General features: G+C 42.6%; 1 long non-coding RNA gene across 1 annotated transcript; it reads left to right on the top strand.

Annotated features, from left to right (window-relative positions):
* The first annotated feature begins 1,753 nt into the window (after nucleotides 1-1,753).
* Nucleotides 1,754-2,985, top strand: LOC137903487 (uncharacterized). The gene is made up of 3 exons (XR_011105762.1): nucleotides 1,754-1,800; nucleotides 2,177-2,202; nucleotides 2,279-2,985. It is a non-coding gene; the product is annotated as an uncharacterized lncRNA (long non-coding RNA).
* Nucleotides 2,986-11,088: the final 8,103 nt, after the last annotated feature.

Here is an 11,088-nt window from a genome sequence, read left to right on the forward strand (position 1 = left end):
AGTCGCTGAAGATGAACCGCATTATATCGAGGGACTGCCCCCCAAGGGTGGAACTGTTTGACTCCCGCCCTCAAAACATGCATCTCTTTGGCCTCCTTCAAAACGGCCCTAAAAATACACCTTTCAGGGGGACAGAAACGGAGATAGTCATCACGACTCTCTCCGGATCAACCCCCCCACCCCTTTTTGTCCACCTACGTTGCACATATTAAGTGTCTTTGTAATTTATTGTTATTTTGCATCATTTGAGTAATTTAATATTAGTTTTATTTGTATTGTTAAATGTCAATGATTTATGTACGAAGGACTTTCAACGGAAACAAGACCGCAAGGGCTTTTTAGAAATGCTCCTCTTAGACCGGATGTTTGAATGTAATTACTCTCTCTCTCTCTCTCTCTCTCTCTCAACCCAGCCGGTCAGACAGATGGCCGTCCACCATGAGCCTAGGTTCTGTCCAAGGTTTCTGCCCGTTAAAGGGAAGTTTTTCCTTGCCTCCGTTGCTCTTGTGGGTCAAGTTGGGTTCTGTGTTTCCCTGCAGGTCTTTCCCTGCTAATCCTGTAAAGTGCCTTGAGATGACTTTATGTTGTGATCTGGCGCTATAGAAATAAAACTGAATTGAATTGAATTAATACATGCTACTGTTTGACTGTACTTGTACTGTAATACATACTACTGTTTGACTGTACACTGTAAACCCGAACAGTACTGCTAGCTCATAAGTAATGTGGGCACAGAAATCAAAATCATCTAATGAGTCAACAGAGCACTTAACTATTAAGCGCTGTTAACGTTTAGTGTTGTTTTAAGTATATGTGTATCAATGTGTCTGAGTGAATCATCTATTTCAAAACATAACTTCTGCATGAAGAGGAACGTTGCGTCTGACGTCGCGTCCGACGTCACGACGTCCAGGGAGATTTCAAATCATTTCAAGATGGATGCCGTCCCTCGTTAGCGAGAGGTCTAAAGAAACGGAGGAACGTTTGTTATCTACGGGTAAGTTACAAAAGTCAAGACCATATGAATGTTACCGCTGCTAAAGAAAGTTTATCTGTGTCCGTTCGGTTTTATTTTCATTCGGTTTTATTGTCAGTACGACGTCGAAGTTCGGCCCGCTACTCTTGTGCTAACGTTAGCTATCATTACGTATAGCATTATGACTGTAGTGTAAACGTTAACTTTTCATTCTGCCGCTGTCCTCTCTTACAAGACCGTTTGGTATGTTAAACAAGTTTACAAATGTCGGTTCGAAGTCGCCCTACGCAGTAAAGTTAACAGAAGGGCTCAGGGTAATAAAGTTAGCACGTCTCGGCGGCTAACACATTGAAGTTTTAATGGCGTCATTCGCCGCTGTTACCGGACAGACCGTGTATCACTGCATCTCAAGTAAAAACCGTAATGATGAGGAATGACGGAGCAACAACTATAAAAGATTGCTACATCCAATAACTAACATTCAAAAAAAAATAGCAGTACGCATAATTCACAACGCTGCATAATTCACAAGCACATTATTTCTTGAGTCTAAATTACTTAAATTGTCAGATATTGTACATTACTGAACAGCATAAATGTTCTAAGCTATACATTGTTGTATCCGAAATAAATAAAATCAAATGACAGCGCACACTTATCAGTTGTATATCACTATAAAGCATGAGGAAGGAAAGAGAAAGAATAATGCTACAGTAATGCATATTTCTGGAAAATTAATTGGCGTAATAACCATTAGTTTTGCATTGTTCCCACAGGATCAGACTGAATCAGTACTGCAAGTCAAGCCACTACTGCAATTCAAGGTACGTTTTCAATTTGAATTCACTTCAATAGAGTTAGTATATTGATTGTTAAATATTCAGGAGTATGTTGACTTTTGATGCTATATTAAATGCAAATAAGATGTCAGTTGGCTTGCTAATTTTGGGCATATTGATAATTTTTTTCCTATGGAAACACATATGTAGCCACAAAAGCTTATGGGGTACCATGACATTTTGGTACAGAAGTTCAATAATCCGATTGAAATCAGGCTTTACACCTGATAATATTTCAGATATTTCAGTTCTCATAAGTCATCAGGGCGCACCATGTCAATGCAGTGGTCCATAGTATTGCACTTTATATGTGCTTCTGTTGGCAGTAACAGAAAGTAATTGATCTCCATTTTTCTTTCAGGCTGCAGGTGATTCAATGGAGTTCATGTGAGTGTATTTGAATCAAATATGTCATCGACTGTCCTGGAATTATCCTCATAATTGGATTGTTTGTGTTTTGCAGCAAGGAGATGAGCCAGACATTTCTGACACTGGGGACTCCTTGTCGTGGTCACCGACGACGCAACCATTTTCAGCCCCAAGTCCGTTTCAATCGTCGTTGAGGATGAAATTGTTGTGAGTGACATCACTACATTGGGCGATGCAATTCTACTGCTGTTTGGCCTTAGCTATGCTTTGCATTTGGACTATCCCAAGAAACTCAATTACACATTCACCTTCATTCAAAAAATGCTGATGTGTCTTGAGGACAACAAGCCACTAAGGCCACGCCTGCTGACTCCGAAACATGAGATGCTGAAACGTGTTTGAATTCCATCGTAACAGTCCATCCCTGCGCTTCACTTACTCTGTGACCATGTGAAGCCACATTTGGGTTTTACGTTCCAGCGTTACAATTGTTAAAGTACAGTGACAGTTCATAGTCCATGTATTGTTTTTTTGATTGTTTGAAGAGTGTTCACTACAGTAAATATATTACTTTATATATATATATATAGTGATATGTAGGTATTTATATATCTATATATTTATATATTTTTGTTATGCTTGTTTGAGAAGTTATATGTATTTGGAATTAGGGCCAATTTATCGGTGTTCCTTTGTTACTTTTTCTACCTCACCTGGCATTTGGCAATCTTTGTTTTTATCTTTGGAAGGTATTACTTTCTGTTTTTCAGTTCAAGATGGTCTTTAAACTAAAGATATTTTATGTTTGTTTTATATTAAAGACATTGAAATGAAACAATTGCATTTCATTTGTTTATGTTTTGGGAATGTGTAGTTTTTAAGTTTAAGTCTAGCAATTACATGCTAGTATTCTTATAGGTAATCAATTGAAGTGAACATTTTAGGTAAATATTCTATATTTTGTAGGTTATGTGCAATTAATTTTATTGAGTTTCAGATTAGTTGATGGAAGTTAATATTAATAAGCATCATTATGTCAATTGAAATTAGTTGTCAGAAATAAGACATTATAAGAAAACTAACTAACTATTTTTAAGTTAAGGAACATTAAATATTTAAAATAAAAATACATAGAGCATTTAAGTTGATAGAATGTATTATTTTTAATTATTACTTTACTTAAATATATTAGGACCCAAACTTAAACGGTCTTGTGTAATCAGTTTCCAAAATATTTTTGAGTAAGTTGAACCTATCAGGGTTTACAGTGTACTTGTACTCTAACATTCTATCTCATAAATATATTCATCATTATCATCTCTGCCGCTCAACCAAAACAAAAGTCTGCATTGGGTTTACAACGTTGTCCTGGATGGACGGATGGAGGGACAAATGGCTGGATGGACGGATGGAGGGACTGATGGCTGGATGTAAGGATGGACGGACAGATGGCTGGATGGGTGGATGGACGGATGGAGGTATAGATGGCTGGATGGACACACAGATTGAAGGATGGATGGATAAACTGATGGATGGACGACTGGATGGAGGGACAGACAGATTGATGGATGGATGGAGGGACGGATGGATTGGTGGATGGATGGATGGATGGATGGAGGGACATATTGCTGTTGTAAACAGGATAATTGAATTTATCTACACTGGAGGAAATACAGAGAGCGATGAGGTTCCGTTCTGGTTATTGTTAATTAGTGATTGTGAAAGATGACTAAATAGGGATAATGACAGGTTTGTAACGTTTGAACGGTGTCCTATTGTCTCTAATGCTCTCCAGTCGATGGGCGGGGCTTTCTTTCATCCAGACAACATGGTCTGAGTTCTGGGACCTCCGGTTCTACAAACTAGCCCCTGTTTACATCCTCCACATATATAAAGGAAGCCCTTTCACTCTGTCATTGTTCAACGAGAAAACGACAATCAGAGATTGCAGACTCCGCCTCCAAAAGACTATTGGATCTTGTGAGACAGTAAACAGGGCTTCCGGATCAGAGGGGCCAAACCTGCTCTAGCTTGCTGCTCCGGAACGTACTACAAGACTCCTTCTGGACTCTTTTTCCCATCATGCCATTCGTGTCCCTCCCTCTTAAAGTGGCAGTTTACAGCAGAGGCACAATTCCAGATGTAAAAGTAATTCCAGAATCTGGATCCAGATCCAGATCAACGCCATTCTCGGGGAGGACCGAGCCACGGACAGAACCTTGCTTGTGTCAAAATTTCAAGTCGATTGGGTTACTAGTTTTTGAGTTATGCGCTCGGACAGACAAACAGACAGACAAACAAACAGACAAACGCACCCAATTGCAATACCCTTGCCTCCTCTTCGGCGAGGGTAATAATAACCTTACGTTCTGAGACCATTTTAAATGTACCTGTAGCATTATGATCCACCCCCCCCCCCCCCCAACCTCAGTGAGCGGCTTGCGTCGGTTTCCATAGCATCTCTGGCGACAATGCAAGTGAGTCTGAATCTGAACAATGGCTTGAAACTAAGCAGGAACAGAGCAGAGCACCGTTAGAACAAGCATGTCTTCACTTCCTGCATGAATATTAGCCTGCCTGGAATTCAAACACCGCAGTGGGCTTTCGTAATTATGTTGTTTCACAATTAAGCACGACTGTAAGTCGCACGTCGGGTAAACGGCAGGGATGCTGTGTTTTAGTATCGCTGAATGAGGCGTGTGCACAGGGACGTTATTTAGCTGATTAGCGCTGCATCCAGAACACACGCAGGTTGATGCGATTATCCTAAATCTCTGCACACCCCAGCTGCTCAGATATGAGACGGATACTTGTCGTATTGCTTTTCATTATTAAATGCATGATTTCTCGAACAACTTCATTTTGTCAGCTGTATAATAGAATGTAAGAAGCGTAGAGCAACAGCACATGCAGTAGAGCGTCCTTATCATCGGTGCGAGAGGGCTTTACTGTCGGGCCGTGCATTGACGAGCGTCATCGGATTACACGTGATGTCACTGCCTCTCTGCTCGGGGTCGAAGGCATCGAGAATCATCTACCAGCTTAGCGTTCAACCCTTAATCATTTAAGCAGGTTAAACTACAGAGTAGAAGATCAATACTACAGCTCCACAAGACTTCTGCTCATCCCATCTTTCTATATTATACACTCGTGTGTTCATCCATACACTCAGAAATATATCCTTAAATCCTTCATTCCTAGGCATGTTAAAAAAGACAATTAATCAGGCTGTTTTTGGTTCGGAGCCTTCTTGTCACGGCCTAGGGCAGGGTCGGACCCAAATGCGAGGCAGACGAGCGGAAATACAAAACGGTTTTTATTGGCGTGTAGGACAGGCAGGCAGACAGCTCAGAGGGGGCAGGCAGAGGGAAGGTCCAAGAGACAGGCAGGGGTCACAAACCGGGGAATCCAGGCAGGCAGACGGAACACAAGGGGCAGGCAGAGGGAAGGTCCAAGAGACAGGCAGGAGTAACAAACCGGGGAATCCAGGCAGGCAGGCAGACGGAACACAAGGGGCAGCAGAGGGAAGGTCCAAGAGACAGGCAGGGGTCACAAACCGGGGAATCCAGGCAGGCAGGGAGACGGAACACAAGGGGCAGGCGAAGAGGCAGAGTCCAGGAAGCAGGCAGGTTCGATACACTGGGGGGTCGGTCTGAAGGGCTGGAGAGCTGGTAACATTACTGACAATCTGGCAGCAGTGTGGCATGAACAGGGTCTAAATAGGGCGCTGGCTGATTGGAGATGGGTTGCAGGTGCTGACGGAACACAGGTGACGGGAGTGAAGTGATTGCAGGAGGACTGTGAGGTGAAGACCGGGAGAGTTAGTGAGGGAATAGAACAGGCCCGCCTCGAGGCGTGACACTTCTTGGTTTAATCAGGCTGGTTTTGGTTTGGTTTTGGCTCTTACTCAAAATAGATCAGGAAGAAATAGAGGAAGGCTAATGACTCTCTTGCTATGTTTTGTCAGGCCTATTTTGTTGTCTGGCTGTTCTCTATGTTGACTGATGTTGGTTATATTAATTATGATGTGTTACTGTTTCTAGCATTGTTACAATTATGTTCTTTAGACAGGTATGACAGACTAGGTCTGAATGGCCTAGCCGGGGTCAGAGGTTGCAAATAAGCGCTGACTATAAATCCTACATGCTACTCTCCTCATGTACTTTACACACGTTGTAATGTTTATTGATGTAATGCTGGTGAATGGTCAATGACGAATACACACTTAAATCAATACAAATAAAGATCTGTCTGGAGCGTTTTAAGTCATCTTGCTAACAGACAGACAAGTCAACAGCAGCGGTTACACAGCCTCCTTGATGGTGGTAACAACACCTGTAAGTGTGGTTGCTTGGAAAAGAAACAATTCTGATCAACAAAATATCTGGGGTCTAAGGAGGATATATGTGGCCTAGCTATTGGGGAGAGGCATCATAAGATTACATTGTATGCTGATGACATTCTCATTTTTTTAACTAATCCTGAGGTGTCTATTCCTTCTCTCATTCAGACTATTAATAGATTCGGTGCCATTTCAGGATATAAAATTAACTTCAGTAAATCAGGGTGCTTTAAAGGACAAACCTACAGTGTCCTCTCCATTCCCCTTCATTTGGTCACCAGAAGGATTTGTATATTTAGGAATTAAAATTACACCCAAATTTGTTGGATCAAGTTGGATTTTGAGAGGTGGAAGACGTTGCCTCTCTCCTGGTTGGGTCGTATTTTGCTCCTGAAAATGAATGTTTTGCCCAGACTGCTATACCCAATTCAGATGATTCCCATTATTTTTTCACATAAGACTATAAAAATCTTAAATGGTTGGCTGAGTTCTTTTATTTGGGCTGGGAGGAAGCCACGTCTTAAAATTTCCACATTATGTCTTCCATCCTCAAAAGGAGGTCTTGACCTCCCAGATATCAGAAAATATCAACTCGCTGCTCACTTGCGCGCTGCAGCCGACTGGGTTCATGATCCTGTCTCCCTTTGGCTTGATAGAGGGCTCCATGTCCAGATTTCCTTTGAAGAATTTGTTGTTTTTGAAAAAACTGAAAGATTTAAAACTATTGTAATCCAATTTCGATTCTGACTGTCCAGGCATGGCAAATTGTTTTAAAACTGCAGGGTCGATCTCAGCTGACTTTGCTACTTACGCCGTTGTGTCACAACCCTCTCTTCCCACCTGGAACCACAGATTATGGATTCCATATTTGGGCGACGAAAGGGATTTCTGTTCTTTCAGACTTAATGGACGGGCCCTCTATGCTGTCCTTTACCCAAATGCTCGATAAATATCATATTAAGAGGCAGGATTTTTTCCACTATTTGCAAGTAAGAGATTTTGTTCAGAGGAAAACTTCCATACTCTCTAATCAATCAATTTTTGAAGTTGAAAGGCTTTTATTTCTTCCAAGACTCAAAACATCTATAAAACTGTCTTATAATTTACTAAAAGAATCTAACAACAACATGTCTTGCCTAAGAGGGCTATGGGAAAAAGAATTGGGGAGGGAAATTAACGACGGGGATTGGGACAGCGCATGGAGCAATGCTAACTCATTAATGTTTGCAATAGAGTAAAGGCCTTACAATTTTAAATCCTACATCGGGTGCATATCTCCCCTTCCCTAGGCCATCAATTTAGTTCGGACCTTTCTCCGTTATGTCTCAAGTGTAAAACCGAAGTGGGTACTCTTACACATTGCTACTGGTCGTGTAGAAAAATACAACATTTCTGTTATACTGTGAAAGGTGAACTGGATAAGATATTTTTTGTCTCTACTGCCACAGTATGCGATCCATTGAGGCAAACAAAAGCAACCCCCAAAAACTGTGGGAGGCCCTAAAACAATTAGGCTGCAGCAACAGACTCCAAACAAAAACCATTAATATCTGCATTAACTCAAGTGGTTCGCTCCAGACCGACAGGTTGGTGGTAGCTAATTGTTTTAACAGCTTTTTCACCACTATTGCCACCTGTTGGTCAGCAAACTCCCCCCGCATTCAGGTCTGTACGGTTCTGACCACATCCAAACTCACTATGAAATGAAATGAAATGCTTTTATTAATCATCATCTGCTGACACACACAATGAAATCGAATTTTCACCCTAGAACAACGGGCCCCTTGAAACAACCACACACTAATACGTGTATCAAGGGGCCCTGACTGTCCAGGCATGGCAAATTGGACACGGAGAGGGAGCAGGGTGAAGTCGCCGCACCTGGAGCCGTTTGCGGGGACGGTGCCTTGCTCAAGGGCACCTCGGCAGTGCTCTGAAGGCAGACTGGCCCCTCTCCAGTCACCAGCCCACACACCACATCCCACCAGAGCTGGGACTCGAACCGGGGGAGCAGTGGGCTTCTCTGCTTCCCAGCCCAGGGCCCAACCCACCGAGCCACTGCCACCCCAGAAGCTAGGTGCTAAAAAGGACACTTTCTCTTTCACACCTGTAGTGTTTGCCCGAGTAGACTCGGGCAAATACTGTTGATGTGCTAAAACAACTAATTGCCCTTCAACCTAACAAGGCCACAGGCCTCGACCACATACCCACCCGGTTCCTCAGAGACGCAGCTGTCTCTATCGCCCCCGTAGTAACCCATCTGATAAATGTATCCATCAATCAGTGCCACATCCCACAGGAATTCAAGACGGCGCGGGTTATCCCTCTGTATAAAAAAGGAAACAAATTAGAACCTGGCAACTACCGCCCTGTTTCCATCCTTTGTTCCATCTCAAAGGTTATGGAGAGAATAATCCAGGAGCAAATCAACCGCTACCTCGCCGAGCATAGCCTGCTCTTTGAATTCCAATCGGGCTTCAGAACATCCCACTCCACTGACACATGCCGCATATATCTGACTGACTACGTCAAGCGTGAAGTAGACTCGGGCAAATACTGCGGCATGGTCATGCTGGACCTCCAGAAGGCCTTTGACACCGTTAACCATTCAATCCTATTGAATAAACTAGGGGTGATTGGTTTTAATAGCACATCAGTAAACTGGATGAAATCGTACCTAGAGGGACGAGAACAAATGGTGGACATAAACGGAACCTTGTCCTCGTCCCTCCCGGTGAGCTGTGGGGTTCCTCAAGGCAGCATTCTAGGACCGTTACTGTTCCTCCTATACATTAACGACATGAATGCTGCCTGTAACTGCAAATTGTTCCTGTTTGCTGATGACTCAGCACTCCTGATTTCGGGAGAGGACAAAGTGCAGGTTGAGGAAGCTCTCAGCTCTGAGGTCACCAGAATCCGTACTTGGCTTACGGATAACAAACTGTCACTACATCTTGGAAAAACAGAATCTATTCTTTTTGGGTCTAAACACTCTCTAAGTGAGATAAATGTTGATGATTTCAAGGTCACAGTCGATAATACAGTAATCTCCAGCAAAGAAGAGATTACCTATTTGGGCTGTGTTCTTGACAAATACCTGTCTGGCGATAGTATGGCAACAAAGGTGATCAAAAAAGTCAATCAAAGAACAAGATTTTTGGGCAGAATGTCTGCTTTTGTCAACAAAAGTGCTCTCCGGACGCTTGCTGGAGCCCTCGTTCAGCCCCTCTTTGACTATGCTAGCACCTCCTGGTATTCAAACATCAAAGTGTCCCTGAAAACCAGGCTCCAAACCTCCCAAAACAAACTGATTGGGCTACTCCTCAATCTGGGGCCCATGACCCACCTTCTTCCTGGACATTTTGCTCGCCTAAAATGGCTCAGGGTAGAAGACAGGGTCAAACAACTCAAAATGGGATTGGCATTTAAAATAGTCAATGCAGCTCTGCCCTCAGTCCCCTCAATCCCTGCATACCTGAATAAACACCTCCACAGATTTAGTGACACCCACAGCCACAACACTAGAGGGAGCTCAAACAACAACCTGATTACCCCCTCTTATAGGACTAACATGGGTAAATCATCTTTCTACAATACTGCCCCCCAAGGGTGGAACTGTTTGACTCCTGCCCTCAAAACATGCACCTCTTTGGCCTCCTTCAAAATGGCCCTAAAAATACACCTTTCAGGGGGGCAGAAACGGAGATAGTCATCACGACTCTCTCCGGATCAACCCCCCCCCCCCCCCCCCCCCCCCCTTTTTGTCCACCTACGTTGCACATATTAAGTGTCTTTGTAAATTATTGTAATTTATGTAATTTATTTAATGTCATTCATTGTCATTTTGCATCAGTGGTGTAATTTATTTTAGATTAATTGTTAGTTTGCATCGGCGGTGTAAAATCATTTTATTTTTGTTTTTCTAATGTTACGTTGCATCAATTGAGTTATTGAATATTGGTTTTATTTTTATTTGTATTGTTAAATTTGTATTGTTAAATGTCGATGATTTATGTACGAAGGACTTTCAACGGAAACAAGACCGCAAGGGCTTTTTTGAAATGCTCCTCTTAGACAGGATGATTGACTGTCTTCAGGTGGTGTCGGCATAGCAACGGCTTCGGTCGCCGTTACGCTACTCTCCTAACATTCTATCTAATAAATATATTCATCATCATCATCACATCTACATGAATGTTAAAATCTCCCACAACAAGTATCTGTTCTGCTTTCAGAACTAAGCTTGTTAAACATTCAGAACATTCTGACATGAAATCAGAGTCTGGGCCTGGAGGGCGGTAAACTAGAACAATCAGGACCGGCTGGCTTGATTTCCATGTTGGAAGTGACAGACTAAGAATAAGACTCTTAAAGGAGGTCTAGTTTAATTTAGGTTTAGGGTTAATCTGGAGCTCCGAGTTATAGATGACTCCAACTCCACCTCCTCGGCCGGCGTCTCCAGAAATGTGAGAGTTAACATAACTGGGAGGCGTGGCTTCATTTAAACTGAAATAATCTCCAGGACCCAGCCGGGTTTCAGTCAAACAGAAAATATCAACATG

Source organism: Brachionichthys hirsutus, chromosome 13, assembly GCF_040956055.1.
Source record: "Brachionichthys hirsutus isolate HB-005 chromosome 13, CSIRO-AGI_Bhir_v1, whole genome shotgun sequence".
Taxonomy (NCBI): domain Eukaryota; kingdom Metazoa; phylum Chordata; class Actinopteri; order Lophiiformes; family Brachionichthyidae; genus Brachionichthys; species Brachionichthys hirsutus.